Here is a 17,629-nt window from a genome sequence, read left to right as displayed (position 1 = left end):
CATCCACCTTCACAGAGGCACTCAATGGATATTTACACAAACAGGACAGACCAGCAAGACAGACACCCACTCAAACACCACAACATAGAACATGTCAAAGGACACATATGTCACCTACACATTGTGCCCTTCAACCTAAGCTCCTAAGGCTAACCACCTTGCACAATACAGTGATCATGGGTAACTCAGTACTGTGGCATACAGCTGTCCCACTCACTAAACTGATTATGGAGGAGGTAACAGCCAACTGTCTGTCACATGACAGCATCCAGCACATGACACAAACAGTCAGGTCACTCCACAACTACAAGTATCACTTTGTCATCATCCATGTGGGTGTGAATGACCTGAGACACACCTCCCTGGTCGACATGACAAGAGACATAGTTGAACTCTCAAATCATGTGGTCCGGGCAGGTGTGGTAGTAGCCCTGAATACTATACTTGTCATCACCCAGAATGATGCTGCATTGCTATCAACAGATAATTGACTGCAACATTGGCTTATGTGTTGTGTGTCATTCTCAGGGGATCCAGTACCTCTCTGCTTGGGATAACATGATTGATAGACCTTAATGCCTTACCAGAGATGTCCTAAATCTGTCAGCCCTGGGTTTCGAGGTACAGGGTAAGTGTCTTGCCACCCCTATATTGCCTAATTAGGCAGTGTTCCAAATCAAATGACCACTGTAACAGCTAGACATATATGCAATCTGAGGGTCATGCTGCTCAACAGTAGACATCTAACTGTCAAGATGCAGTCACTTAAAGTACTCCTCAGAGTGGAGGACATTGACATTTGTGCTGTAAAGGAGAGGTCATTCACAGCAGCAGAAAGCAGCCCTGCACTAACAGGCTATGATGCCTTCCACAGCTGTCAGCCCCCAAACATGGACCACACCTCCCTAGGTGGTGTTGTCTCCATATTAATAATAGATATGCACACCTCCAGACTAGTATCCCAGCACAATGCATCAGAGCTAATTCTGGTACAAATGATTTTGGGTGATAGTGTAATCCACACCATTGCCTGCCATCGGTCTCCATCTATGTCCCTAGACTGGCAATGTACATTCCTCAACACTCTGGCATCTATGAAGGTCCAACCCAACACTGACATAGTAGGAGACTTCAACTACCCCTCCATCATCTGGAGAAAGTAGTCAAGCACCAGTACACTGGCCCAACGCTTCCTTGACTTCATCAGTTCCAATGCCCTGGACCGGCTCATACTGACCCCCAGTAGAGGATGCAACAACCTTGACCTGTGTTGATTACTTACATATGGGACTGTTGCTTGACCACATTTGTCAATGCCTACCTTGTCAGATCCAAACATGATGTAATCAACATGGAACTCAACATCTCACCTCCACCTACCACAAAGGTAACCACCTTGCAAAAATTCTCCAAAGCTGACTTTGCAGTCATACAAACAGGGTGGATAACTTCATTGCACCCATGCCAATGGCAAATAGCTGCATGACTGTTAAATCATACACATATGCACTGCACAAACATGTACATGAATGCATGGTACTCACCATAGCCAACAGAACCCAGACACTGTCCTCAAAACACTGGAAGCCAATGTGATGGTCCCCTGCCATTACTAAAGTGCACAACAGAAGGAGGGCACCACTGCAGAAAAAGGTGGTGTCACAACACTGATGAACCCCCTTATTAGTCACAAACACAACTTGGGATCACTCATGGAATCACCTACAGGCAGCTATGAAGGCAGAACTGCAGCAGACACTGACAGCAATCACAAAAGCCTTTGATAGTTATATCAACAATCTCCACAGCAATAACCACAAGTGCTGTGAGTTACTGCACAATGCTAATTCCTATCCTGAGACAACAGATATTGGCCACAGTCTTGCCAACACATACAGTGCCAGCTTTTCCTCTCTCTCCCTCCCAAGAGGACAATCACAATGGCAGATGAATGCCAGACACCCAGCATTACAGCAGGCCAGGTTAGACCTGCATTGTCCACAGGCATGAATACAGCTTCCACGGAACCCCAACATATCTGTGGCTGTGTTCTACATGACATACAAAGAGACCTGGCACCACATCTGTGTGCCCTGGTCAGTCACAACCTTACCTCAGGCTTTGTCCCTCCAAAATGGCACACTGCTACAGTCATCCCTCTCCATAAAGATGTATCATCTACAGACCCTGGGGATTATTGGGCCGTTAGCCTGACAAGTCTACTATGTACAGGTATGGACCGCATCATTAGGGACCTGATTGACAAAGATATAGGTGATCTCCTAACTCTGTACCCCACAAAATTTGGCTTCATAAATGGCAGATCATGTCCTTGATCTGGCCAAGGCTTCTGATACCATTAATCAGTCAGGAATTATTGATAAACCCAACAAACTAGGCATCAATCCATATATCAGAGGGTGGTTTTCAAACTGGTTCACAGAACACATAGTGTGACAGTGGCATACCTCAAGTCAGACTGGCAAGCAGTCACGAGTGGAGTCTCACAGGGATCAGTACTGGATAGTGTCCTGTCCAGCATCTACTTCTAAGAAGTCCAGCCAAACAGAGGAACTTTGGCTGACCAAGTTCACAGAGGACTGCAAGCTACAGAAAGGCCTCACTGAGACCTGTGGAAACCATGGCCAGAAGCTTAACACCACAAAATGCATTATCATCCCCTTTGGTAAAACACTCAGTTCCCAGTAAGTACCACATCAATGGGAGTCCAATGAAGACTGTACACATTATAAGAGATCTGGAGATTGACAGCAACTTCTCCTTCAAGCACCACATTGCCACTGTGGTCAGGACGTCCTTCTATATGGCACATTCCATTACCAAGGGTTTTGCATCCAGGAAGACATAGGTAATGATCTCTGTCTACTATTCCCTCATTAGACAACTCCCCAAGTATTATGGCTCACTTACCATGTACCTAACTGCACACCTGCTACAGCTGGAGTGGTCACAGAAGCATCTCACAAATGGGTTTCTAGGCATTAAACACACATCCTACACAGACAGACTCAGAAGACCCAAGCTATTCTCTGTGTCATATCACTTAATTAATAGCTATCTGTGCTTTACTTACAAAGCCATGTCTGACCCAGCTGTTTTAGAAATGTTACATAGAAAGACATCCCAATCCATCCACACCACACACTGCAGAGACTTCTACCTCAGTACCACAATCACCATAACATGCTGGTGGGACAGGTCCCTCACCAAGAGACTGCACATGCCCTGGAATACACTTCCCAGACATGTCATGCAGATCACCTAACTGACCCTGTTCCAGACAAATCTTGATGAGTGGATGGGTAATGGACAGTTCAACCCAAGGATCACTGCAGTGGCTATACTTGATACAGGCACTGGGACATAACATTGGGTGGCATAATGGCAGGGCCCTTCTATGTGCTAGGCTTGTTAAGGCTCCTGGACCATTAGCCTACTGCACAGTTGTAAACGTATAAAGGGAATGACATCAGCAGGATTGATAAGGTAGTGCAGTGGGTGTTTAACCTATCAAAGTACTTTGTCCTACAAACAGACATACGTACACACTTGCCAGATGTGAGAGTAGAACCACTACCTAATTAGTTATCTGTACCATAGTGTTACACAGTTACCACATGCGCTACAGAGTTTACTGGGCCAAGAGTTGGCCAAAGGTGCTGATATGGGGAATGACATCAGCAGGACTGATAAAGTAGGGCAGTGGTTGTTTACCCTATAAACAGACACACTTACACCCACCCACATACAAAACTCACTTGCCAGATGTGAGAGTAGAATCCCTACCTAACTGGTTATTTTTACCATAGTGCTACGCAGTTATTGCATGTGCTACAAAGCTCACTAGGGTAAGAGTTGGCCAAATGTGCTGATATGGGGAATGACATCAGCAGGACTGATAAAGTAGGGCAGTGGGTGGAAACATATCAAAATACTTTTGCTTACAAACAAACCTACCCACACACTCATTTGCTGGACACAAGAGTAGAACCCCTGCCAAACTAATCATTTGTACTATAGTGTTAAGCATTTATCACATGCACTACTGAGCTTAGAGGGCTGACAACTGGCCAAAGTTGCTGATAAGGAACTGACATCTGGACTGATAAGGTGGGGCAGTGTGAAGTGCTGTGGGTGGGAATGGCATAAAACTGTTTCACCTATAAACAAACACACAACTTCCTCAGTCGTGCACATACAACTATTACACACACACACACACACACACACACACACACACACACACACACACACACACACACACACACACACACACTTCTACATTTGCCAGGACTGAGAATAGAACTCCTACCTAACTAGTTATTTGCACTATTGTATTATGCAGTTATCACATCCACCACAGGGCTTATGGGGCTGAGGCCTGACAGAAGGCACTTATGAGATGGCTGATATCTGCAGGACTGATAAAGTAGGGAAAGTGGAAGTGTACTGGGTTTGAATGGACCCAAAAGCTTTTAGTTATGAACACACACACAAATACTTTTAACAGGACTGAGATTAGAACTCCTACCTAACTTGTTACTTGTATTATAGTGTCATGCAGTGCTTATGGGGCTAGTCCTAACAAAAGTGACTTCTATGGTGACAGACATCTTTAGAACTGCTAAGGTGGGGCAATGCGAAGTGCACTAGGTGGGGAAGGCCAGTTCATTCTTAGAGCCTACTGACATTTCTCTAAGTGTATGAGCATGTCAGTGTGTCATTCTATAGTACACATGGGACTCCATTCCAAGGATTGTAGTCCAGTTTGTTTTGTGCTACAGCCATACCTCTCAACCTGTTGGTGCAAAATATCTATAGATAGCCTATCAAAATGTGGGAACAATGGACCATACAGTGATTGTGACAATTTTTCATAGTACTGTATGGGTTGCAAGGGATACAGGGCTTGTTTTAGCAGACATTTGTCATATATACCATGTGATACTGTTATGTATTGTTTCAGTACCTCGTGACATACCTCATCAGATCATCACAGTGATTTACCAGAGGAATACAGGATGGATGATGCACACACCATGTTTATGGGCCAGATGCTACACATTCTTGCACCATCCAGCCTGTTGAGAGATGTGCCTACAAGCAATTAACTGCTGGTGCTGTGGAAATCGTCCAGCACCTTGGTGATATATTACAATGGTGGAATCTCTCTGCATTTATGTTCTGGCCTGGTCTGATTTCCAGTCTACAGTTGGGTAATATAAGTCAGACAGGATCAGGGTGACAGGCAGACTCCAGATAGATTTGTAGGGAATAGGATATGTGTGTTTGTGTGTGTGTGTGTGTGTGTGTGGTGGGGGGGTGTCCTGGGCAGATATGTTTGCCTATAGCTACCAGTACTTTGCATTGTGTTCTCCTCAATGGTTGACTCCACTTGCAGGGTCTTGTGTGTGTCAGACTGTTTGACCAGCCCCCAGGTGTGTGTTAATCACACATATATGTATGTCCCACCTCATTTTTATTGGATGGCCACATGTTGGGGTCAGGATGTTGCACAGGATGAGTGAGCAGGGAGGGGTGTGTTACTCTCCATGGCTGTGGCCCAGGGTTCTGTGGGTGCAGACATGTCACCATCTTCCAGGGTTAGGCCTGCCTGCAGTGAGTACATTCCCATGATTAAACTCCTAGCCCTGCCTGTCAATTGTACAGAGTATCACAGAATGTCCACATCCACGACTCATATATCTTGCTGGTTACCCAAACAAGTGTGGTTTTCCAGAAAAAGTGTTTTGCAAGTCACTCAGTGTTAAAATCAGATATTACTGACAGTTGACATTGCAGTTTAAGACTTCGTACTCATCAGGCATTCCATGCTAATACAAATCATTCCATCAACTTCATAACATTATTAGAGCAGTATTTCATAGGTGTTTTTCCCTTTGGACCTCCATCACCCCATTATTCATGGCTTTGTCCAGATTTATGGCTTACTGGCTTTCCGCAGTTATTTGCCTCGTGACATATACTGCTGTGAAATTTGTCAACTAGGGTAGTACTGCCTGGTGTGGGTAGGGCAGTACTGGGGCTTCACTTCCTGCTGCCCCATAGAGCTGTCAGTTGTCTGCTGCTATGCCAGTTAGCCACCCCATTCCCTTACATGCTTGATCAATACCATATATATGCTCTCAGAAAATTCCACTCCATTAGTTTATTTTGTTACAGATACTGGCTTACCTTGTGCCTGCAGCTGTTGTGAGGGTGGTGCTTGAGGGCTGACTTTGCTGGATGCACGCAATACACTGCCTATACATGGTCAAGTATAGGTGGTGTGATGTTTGTCATCCATTTTAATGTGTGTGCGAGTTAGTGAGAGAGAGATCAGTCCCTGGGGCCCTACAGTGTCAGTGTATGTGCTATGCATTGCCTCTTTGTCAAGGCCAGGGCATACTGGGCATGCCTCCTTCTGCCTACAGGGGCAGGTTCAGGATGTTCCTCCTCTGAGTCAATCTGTGCCTGTGGAGGCCTTGGCAATGGTGGGGGGCTGTGTGACCCTTCCCCATGTTGTTCCTGCTGCAGCAGTTTCCGCAGGATGATATTGTGTAGCATGGCACATACTATGAACATGTGTGCACGTATGGCTGGACAGTACTGCAAGGCTCCACAGGATATGTCAAGGCAGTGGAACCATGACTTGAGCAATCCAAACACATGACCTATAATGATCCTGGTTTGTGCATGTACCTCATTATGACATTCTTTTGTGGGTGGGTGTGCATTTCTGTTGGGTGTCATCAACCATGGCTCAAGTGCGTAACCAGCAGCCTGCACCAGCTGGCCATATGGGATGTCCCCACTGGCAAAATCCTGGAACAGCTGTGAAGAATGCCAGATGTGGTAGTTGTGATAGCTTCCAGGGCTGCCAGCACACATGTTAATGATAATGCCCTGGGCATTGTACATGACATGGTAGTTGATAGAGGGGAAGCCCTTGCAGTTTATTTAAACACTACCCCATTCACCAGGTGGTGCTTTGATGTGGATATGCATGCAGTCCATGGCACACAGTACCTCTGGATAGTCTGCTACACTGTGGAAGAGATGCATATTGCTGGTCCTCTCCTCAAGGGTGCTGGGGAAGTGAATGTGCTCAGCTGCATGTGGTTGCATGGCATCCAGGAACTGGTGTAGTATCCTGGACGCAGATGCCTGTGAGACCCCCATGATATCCCAGTTGGTCTTTGGAAAGTACCTGTAGCTAGTATTCTTCAGGCTACACATACCTTCGTATCCACTGCGATGGGTTCCCCTGTGTTGGTTCTCACTCTGAGGTGAGGCTGGCACAGCTCAACAAGTTGCTGAAGTATGTCCCTGCCCACCCTGTAGTGTTTTGCTATCTCCAGATCATGTAGCCCTTGGTAGGTTACCCTGGGTCTGAACACTCTTCTCCTCCTCCTCAGTCTGAGTTGGTTGTCAGCATTTTCCTCCTCACCATCCTCAGCCTCTAGCACATACTGATAGGACAGAGCAACAGCAGCCCCTAACATGTTTTGTTATATTTGTCAGTTTAAAATTCACCCGAATGTGTACACCAGTGGTGTAGAGTTTGTGTGAAAAAAACATACTGAAAGGTGTTTGCATAGTTTATAGTAGTGTGCTGGGCTGCTGCCTGTGTAATTGGCTGATTCTGATACATTCCACCTACCAGCTATGCTTGTTCTCCTTGATTGCCTTCCTTATGCAGTTTCCCTTTCCCATTTCCTCCCCATTTAAGCCTTGATGCACGCCGCGCATTCCCGGTGCTCAAATGTCAACAGTTCTGCTATCCCCTGTGGGTTTTTTTGTCTATGTTTTAGGCCCAGTGTGTGCCACACACACCAATTTAGCTAAAGTAAATAGTTTTAAGCAGAACTGGCCCTTCCCAGACACGAACACATTATGCATTTCATGGAATAGGCAAATACAGCCTTGGACACACCTCCTGCCTTAGCTGCGCTTAGCTAAGAGCAAACATGGGCCACTGAGTTCTAATGTGCTTACAGCAATAATGACACAAACCCTTTTCATGTTAGCTGCTCCTGCTATCTACACCATGGTGTTGAGCACCTACATGGTTAGGTGCAGTCTGACACAGAGGAAATTTGTGATTCAGTATAAAATCCCCTGATTTGCACACACCACTGCCTTACTCCTGAGATACCACACTTACACTGAGCCTTTCTCCTTAGCAACTACTGTTCCTTGGTATCATTTTAATTCTGCATGCCATTGACTATTATGGCAAAATACAGATTTCTCTCAAACTTGATTTTCTCCTTTTTTTTTTTTGTATTTTTGGCATGAAATGAATACATTTCTGCACCCTACACTGTTCCAGCACTGGGACCTGCCCGCTTCCTGAACCACTAATTCAGCTCATTTGTATGGTTTTTACCAGCAAATGAACTTATTAGCATACTACAGGGCTTTCTGTGCAGGAACAGTGTAGGCAGGCTCGGCCATGTCAAAACCACACGTTCCTGGATCACTTGGCGGCCATATTCCATACAGGAGTGGCTACACTGCTCCTGCGTGGAAATTTCAGCTTTGTGAATCCCTGTGATGTTTTGTATTGCTGCAGAGAGATGGTCACAAAACATGCAGCCACAACTTGTTATAACAGCAGAATAACACCCAAAGGGCATGACATTCAAAGTAACATATGCAAAGTCCTTCTCGATAGACATATGACACACTTACATCCCATTGATGTGAATACAAAACGTCAGTATAGATGAAAATATGGGAAATATATGAGTGTGTTTGGGTTTGTTTTGTTTGATGCCTGAAATGTCTTGCATAGCATGATTGAGAAACTCATCAAAAATCTAGAGCACTGGAGGACTAAACTTACAGCACAAGATTTCATGCCAATATCCAGTATATATGTACATAGAAGCACAAATATATACAAATACACACACACACACACGTGCACACGTGCACACGCGCACACACACACACACACACACACACACACACACACACACACACACACACACACACACACACACACACACACACACACACACACACACACACACACACACACATGCCCACAAACATACACGCAGAGTGATGATATGATGTAGTAATGACTTAAGATCTTTGTCTCAAACATCCAGGATCCATGATTTGATCTTGGCAATTGACATAGTCATTGTCTGTGTGGAGGAGTTTGCATGCCCTCCCCATGTCTGTGCAAGGTGCATCCTACTTCAAAAAATATGCTGGGTGTTAGCTGTAGTAGACTGGTTAGTAAGAAAGAACCGTCTCATGGATAGAAGATATCAGGTTTGAAACCAGCCCTCTGCCATCAAAATGCTCTCAAATTTAAATGGACTGATGGACAGCAACACACACTCTAGGTGGTGCCTAGAAGGACAAGACTCATGTGGGGCCAACCTTTTTAGGCAAAATGTGGTATACAGTATTCTCTAGGAAGGAGAAGAAAGGCTATGGTCTGTGTGATGCTGTTTAGATATTAGCTTTAAGTGATATGGCATTGATAATATCCCCAAAAAAGAGGTGCTAAGTGGATTTGAGGATGTAACCTATAGTGTCATCTACCAGGGACACAATTATTGGCCAGTATTTGACTCACATAAAGCAAAGTAGCCCAGCAGACTTAGGTTTGTAAGCTACTGGGTGGCTGGATGGATTATGTCTAGGTGCCCTGGCTGTGTTACCAGTTAGGTTTAAACTGGACAAAAAAAAGAGCATTCTACAAAAAATGAACTAAGGATTATTACACTCACTATAAGTTCACTGATGGGACACAGTTTGGAAATGGATGACATGACTGTAAACAGATGACTGGGTATTTGTTATATCCAGGGGAATTGGTGGAAGGGCAGTTCAGTGAAGTCTCTTGGTATGTGTTCCAGACTCTACTACTCAAGAGAAGTACCAACTAGAAATGGTGTAGAAACTATAGAGCTTTCTAAAGACAACAGAGATGATAGTGAGGGATGTCATTTGAATGAATGGCTGTGTAGTGGCAGACATACTCCAATGTAAAAATGGAGCAGTCTCCTTGATCTAGACCTATGCTCCACAACGGGGCTTGATAATGAGGAAAATAGGGGACTCAGACATCTCATGCAGGACTTCCTCAATAAAGAGGGACACAGTTAATCAGTCTTGATATTTGATGACCCAAATGCTTGGATCAGGCAGACAGAACTGGATATGATGATTATGTAGGTATACATGATTGGAGCAATAGTAATAATGAAGGAGAGACAATTATAGACATCTCTAGGAAAGAGGTTAATGGAGTACAACGCATTTTCAGTCAAGACACAGCAAAACAAACTCACAAAAATAAAGCTGTCAGCATGCAACTCTAGTAGACTTCCCTCTAGCAAGGAAAGAGGAATGGGATCAAATCTGAGATTGCAAAGGGCCCCTAGTGAAACTGTTTGCCACAGCATAAACCACTGATCATCACAACCATCTGCAAGCGGCCCTCAAAGAAGGCTCTATGATCAACAGAGACCAGGCCGAAGACTTGGAAGTTGACTGAAGCAAAAGCACAAGAATCCATGGAAACACTTGTGTCTCTTGCACTTCAAGAAAAGAGGAAATTGATATGGTAGAAGAAGAATGGCAGTGTCTCCAACGGCATGTGTGAAGATGATAGAGCAGATACATGGCAAGCCAGGTATGGAAATAAGGTGTATGAGGAAAGCAAGTGATGCGATGCAAACATTTGGGAAGTTATCAAAAGAAAGTCAGATATGGGTGATTGGAAAGACAGACTAGACTAAGAAGGAATTCCTGATGGTAAATGCAGGCTAAAAATTAGTCAAAATGCAAAAAGCAAAACATCACAGAACTTTTACCAGCTTCTGGGAGGTGAGTTAATGGGTGACACAACACTCTATCAGTTTGTTAGTCAGTGACAGAAAGATGAAAAATATAGTCTGGCAATGCCATTCAAAAGAGATACTAGCAGCAGTCTGCTTATCAGTTCAGGAAGCATCAAAAGCAGATGGAAGGATAATTTTAAGATGCTTCTCAGTGCAGAAAACCTCACAGAAGCTCTTGTTTTACATGCAATGCTAAGATGAATGATGGATGAGAAATAATCCAGGAAAATGGATGACATGCACTAAGGAAAATGTCAGAGAAATTGTCAGGCTCACATTAAGTGACAGCCGATAAGACCAAGATGATGTCTATTAGGGAGGAAATGCCTTTTGAGTGTATTCATTGTAGTTTAGACAGAAATGCTTATATGAGATGACAGGTCAGGTAGTTGATGCAGAGAGTTAAGGATGTCAGCTGTTCCTGTTGTACAGGTTTGATTCCCTTGGCCCTCATTTGGTTGCTGTGGGACATTGAGCAAGTGAGCAAATGCAGTACCCAGAGATTGCCCGTGGCTCTGCTTTGAAAAGGGATTGACTGCCAGTACATGGTATGATGTGCTATCTAAAGTTTAGAAAAATCACTGCTTACTTCAGCTTTTTTTTTCCTATTCATGGGGTTCAGACTGACTGTAATGGTGTTAAAATATGGAAGTTAGACCTTCCTAACCTTTTTTTCCCACTTATTTTTTTGCTATGTATACTGTCTCTCTCAGGCAGCATTCACCATCAGAGCAAAGTTTGCTACATAAATATAATGTTTTCTGGGATGGTACATATTCATTTAAGACCAGTTAACAGCACATTATGGCATAAATATGTATCAAAGCTTAGAAGCTAGCTTCCTGATATAGGTTCTATCTGCTCAGATAGTAGACAGTGTTATGCTTCCATTGTGCAGTGATATTGCTTAGTCATCTCACAAGTATCCTTGGATTCTGTATGGAGACTATATCTGTGCACATTGCAGGAAATATTTAAAGAAGTATCTCATTTGATATAATTTCTTATGGAGAGCATTTGGGAAGCTTTTCATAAAGCGTGACTCCAAATTTAAGCTTCTAGATGCATCTGTGTATAGCTTGTTGATGTAGCTGGAACAAAACTATATTTCATACACTTTTGTACTGCAAGCTTCACTCCAACTCCCCATATCTCCAAGTGTGCTAACCCTCACCTCAGCCTTGCTGTTGCACTTAACCCCATGCTTACGCATGACTATTCCAAAACTCTTTCCATAACAGTACCTCTATACATGGCACACACACACACACACACACACACACACACACACACACACACACACACACACACACACACACACACACACACACACACACACACAGTTATAACACCATCACACATACACACAAACACCAAAATTGTCACTTCACATATCCCTTTCTCTAACCATAACCTGGAAACACATACACTCCACATCTTTCACATACATGGTACTAAATCAATCTTCTTTCCTATGTGTTATTCTAACCCTCTCTTCCAAGCACTTAAAAACATTCCACCTCTAATTTTAAAACTTTTGGAGCTTTTCTCAACTGGCATGAAAACAAGACCCTGTGCCCAGCTGAATTTTTTACAGTTAAAAAATGCAATAAATAAATAAATAAATATCCAAATGTTTTGATATTCTAAAACTGACTTACCATTACAGCAAACACATTGAATAGTACAGAGAAGCAGATGGGCATACACATCCCATGGGAAAGAGTAAGAGTTGATGATCCTGTGTTCAAAATTTGACAAAACTGCAGTAGACTCTGTTACCCTCCATAATCTATCTATCTATCTATCTATCTATCTATCTATCTATCTATCTATATATCTATCTAGCTGTCTGTCTATGTGGTCCACTACTTTTGTCAAACAGTGCTTTGGTTAACATCTAATTAGTCAACACAATTGGTTCGACTAAAAAGATGGTTGACACCTGTTGCCAAAAGTAGAAGATTGGATGAATCTTGCGGTGAGTGAATTTGCCCTTTCCCTGAGAATTATGTGATCTCGAAGTTGGTGTATATAATTAACAGGGGGTGTAGAGTACAGGGTGCCTTACTCCCTGCAAAAGAATATGTTTTCTTTTGTTTTTTTTTTTTCAGTTTTTGCATTTGCTGAGATTGATGCTTGACACGTGTAGTAGTTCATCAGAGTGCATAATTTTGGTATGCACATATATATACATACATGCACACATACAGACACTCACACACACACACACACACACACACACACACACACACACACACACACACACACACACACAAACACACACCCACACACACCCACACATACACATACACACACACACACATATGTATAGATGTGTGTGTGTGTGTGTTGTGTGTGTGTGTGTGCGTTTATTATAGCTCCAAAGATGCGTGAAGCAATATGACAAGCAATGAACATCATGAAAAAATTCATGGTCAAAATAAAACTGCACAACTTCAGCAGTTAAAAACTGGTCTTCCTTTATGAAAGGGGAAGTTGCCACCAAGATATTTAATAGTAGACTAGGTTTCACTTAAACGTGAGGGTCTTCAAAGTTAACTCTTCATTTGACCAAAAGCTATATAAATAGACTTCTTAATCATGTTACACAAAAATCGTGATCACTGAGTAACTCAAATAAATATCAATAAAGTAAACCAAAAAATAAGCACCCTGGTAGTCAAGTCTCCAGTCTCCAGTTCGTTTTATTGTATAAAAAAATCAGTTAAGCGCTTTCATCAAACACAGTTGACTTCATCAGAACAAAGGCCTTTGGCCTTTTCTTAAAAAGCAGTTTAAATAGGTTTAAAACAACCATGATTGGTTAAAAACAGCCAATAAAAACATTAAATTAGCATAAATCATGAATATTAATATTTAAAATAATCAGAGAAGGAAAAACCATTAGGTCAGTATTATTCACTGTCATATCAGTAAAACAATAAAATAAATGAAGGGACTTAGACTTGTCCTGTTTTTTCTTTTAATACTGACAGGATAGTCAAGTAATCATTTAACCCTGGATGTACATTTGCAGCCAACCTCAACTGCCACAACAGCTCTTTTTTACACAATACATTTTGCCAATATGGTTATACAAAGGACTATGGAGTCCCTTACTTTTCATATAACTCACAGGCGGTGAGACTTTCTGCTTAGAAATGCAAGCAGGCCGCACCTTATAAAATAAGCTAGAAATGTATGTAGCTAAATAAATAATGTAATTTGTCCTGCAAGTTGCAAATATTTTGATATTACTAGTCTACTCCTGTTAGCAATGAATGAAGTAAAAGTATATTTCTTCACACATGCTGGCACATAGAACAAGAAACACAAAAAAAAGAACCACTAACTTGCCACCAATTAAAGGCAACATCTCTCTTGAATACAACCCTTGTTATTTTCTATACCAAAGTTCTATTGGCTGTAATAATAAAACAATACCAAGCTGAAACAATTCTTCACAACGTACTACCAGCTTTTAACATAGGCCAACTTCTATTGACCAGTTCTTTCCTTTTGAATATGTTTGCTCCATAAGTGGTTAGAAACATAATAAAATCAGAATTAGAGCTACTTGAACATGGATGTGAAAGCTGTTGCATTAGAGTGCCTCTTCTGAAAGTACTAGCATGATTCCTACTGCTCTAAATTTATGTTTGTTATAAGCTCTTTGTACAAATTTATTCTCCATAAGTTAAATGCATCTGTTAAAATCCTTGCCATTGCTGCATATTCTGTGAACCCTTAAACACTGTAAATAAGGGAGAATGCCAATAATAAATCTAGGATGGCAGCTTTCAAAGTACAGAAATGAATTCTTATATGTTCATAGGCTCTTAGGTAAGTACAAGGCTAGCTGCCCTTGTGGGCCATTTTAAACCTGGCCAGTTTCCTCTTTTGTGCTCAATTAACTGATCCCATTGATTAGAGACTGGCCTTATCCATCTTATGCGTGATACATTTATATTACCCCTTAATGAGAAAAACTGTGATTATACTATAGATAAACTGAGGTGGCTCATGCATGGGATAAAGCATTTAGGAGCTCACTATGTCCTTCAGTGTTGTGGAGATAGTCCTGGGGTAAATTTTCTGTTTTTCATCCATAGATACAAATTATACTCCAAAATGGATGGGGATGAACTATGGTTTATGTGGATGGGGAGTCTGTTCCAGAGCAATGCTATCATCTGTGAGATATACCTGTCCCTCCAAATTGTTCTGTTGATGTTACAGAAGAGGTTCTTAGTTAAAATTTTCTGGCATAAAGTAGTTTTTAAACTAACAGCATTCATCTTGTTTGTAAAAATGAAGGCTTCTTGCTTTACAGCAAACCAATGGTTTCATAGAAAGCTTTAATTTTTATTTCCAATAAAAATTATTGCAAATGATTTTGGCTTGAAGTACTGGATCATCTTTAGGACCATTTTATACATACATATATATATATATATATATATATATATATATATATATATATATATATATATATGTGTGTGTGTGTGTGTGTGTGTGTGTGTGTGTGTGTGTGTACACATGTATGCATGGGTGTGTCTGTGTGTGTGTATGAGTGTTTAACAATTGTTAATCATCCTCTTCACACTGTTCATAGGTATTTACTAGGCTAATGACCACAAGGGCTTTTTTAAGCCTAGCCATGCATCCCACATCTCTGACAAGTTCTGATACCCTTGATAAGTGTAAGCATGAGCCAGGGAGATGAACCGTTTACAGGTTACCTGTGTCCATTAGAGACATAGATGCCATAGGGATGAATTTCTGGTTTCCCATCCAATTGTCCAAGTTGCACTTGAATTGGGTTAGGAAGGAACTCTGCTTCACATGGATGGGGAGCCTGTTCCAAAGATGGGGTAGTCTTTGGGATACATATCTATCTCTCCATCAGGTCCTATTTAAATCATAGGCAAAGCTTCAGTCTTTAGAGCTGGTAATTCAGGTGCTGTTTGTTTTGTGGATATGCAGGGTGTCCATCAGAGTGGGGTCTGACAATGCCCTGTATGCCAGGTATAGATCTTCCCTCAAAAGCCTGTAGGAGACAGAATACAAGGAAAGGGCCTTGAGGCGGTCTGCACAGGACATTTTACTTACTCCCTGTGTTCTTTTAGTGAGGAACATTGAGTCTGCACTAAAGCGGACTACTCTATCTAGTAATCAGCAGCAGCAGGATGTAAAATGGCTTAATTTCAACTTTCATTTCTGCCTGCTGTCTGTTAAATACACATAACATTTTAAATTAAACTGGTTTCCTTAATACAAGGAATACATAAGGACATCAACCACTCCACTGCTGTTTTGCCAGCTTTGAAACATATCATGATACATCATATATTTTTTTTAGTCTTACTTTACACTAACTAGTAGTACAAGTACACGGAGCAGATAAATCTTCATGCATGACAAATCAATATGATTGGATTTTTAATCAAAATGAACTATTACATGTTCTCACCATGAATTCCAAGATTCACCTCTTGAGTGAATTTCTTGGCATCCATGTTGAGAACACATATTACATACATTATAATCATAGACCCAATCATTATCCTCTTTATATATAGAGAAAGAGAGGGAGAGAGTATGATATGATATGGATTCAGGCCATTAACCATTTTACAGATAACAGAGAAAAACAGAGTACTCAAAAAAGCACATATGGGACTTGTAAACTGCACTCAAATAGTAAAAAAGAGCTATGGAATGAACAAAAGACCCAAGAGCTGTGACACAGAAATCCCTTTTTGTCTTATCAGTACCCAAGGAGATGTCTTTTTCGTCACTCTCTTCAGGTCATCCATTGCATGACAGTGTGAATGCCTTGTGCACAGTGATGAATTCCAGTGTTCGCTTGTATGTGTCAACTTCTTTGAAGAAGTAATAGCTGACAATATGCCATTTTTCATAAAAGAAAATAATTATAATTCTATGTCACATATGGAGGTACAGTTGAGTGTAAAAGAAAGTTAGGCAGTAATAAAACAGGAATTTGTGTTGAATGTTACTACCTACCTGTTATGGAGTAGAGAAAGTAATAATATGAAACAAAATGGGTTTGGAAAAGATTTTTGCAGAAAAAAATAAAATGATAGCATAACATGGGCAATGTCATGAAATTTACAAAGTCATTTTGTACAAACTCCAATTAAAGTTACAGTATTCCTGTAAGCCTGTTGTTATGCACAACTATTACATCACCATTGCTGTATCTGTAGTTTGCTTTAATTACTAAATATTTATAAGTGAAATATAATCAGGTATTTTTTTCCATTTCATGTTTTTATCACTGTTAGCTAACGGCTCCCTCTTGCAAACTCATGTAATTGTTGTCTTGTCTTTAAATAGCAGTATCTGTCTGTCAAACAAAATATGACTAAGATAATTTCTCTTGATACTTTTTAATTGAAGTTAGCACATCTTTGTACTGATAATTATAAAAAATAAACTTGAGTAAGAATAACTTTATGCAGATTTATGTGCCAACACCAATAAATTAGGTGAAAATACTTTATAATATTTGTAGTCAATTAAGATAAATATAATTTAAATTCCATCAGTACATTTAATTACAGCTGACTTTTTTGCCAGTCCTCAGGTGAAAAAAGCATGCATCAAAGAAAGTAAAAATATACTGATCATGGATGTGTCATTATTAATTTTTTTTCTTTATGTAATGAAAATGAAATATATTCATTATGGGAAACACGGGTGCTTTA

The sequence above is a fragment of the Protopterus annectens genome, chromosome 2.part0, assembly GCF_019279795.1.
Source record: "Protopterus annectens isolate FY-2018-M chromosome 2.part0, PAN1.0, whole genome shotgun sequence".
Classification (NCBI taxonomy): domain Eukaryota; kingdom Metazoa; phylum Chordata; order Ceratodontiformes; family Protopteridae; genus Protopterus; species Protopterus annectens.
This window is presented reverse-complemented; position numbering follows the sequence as displayed.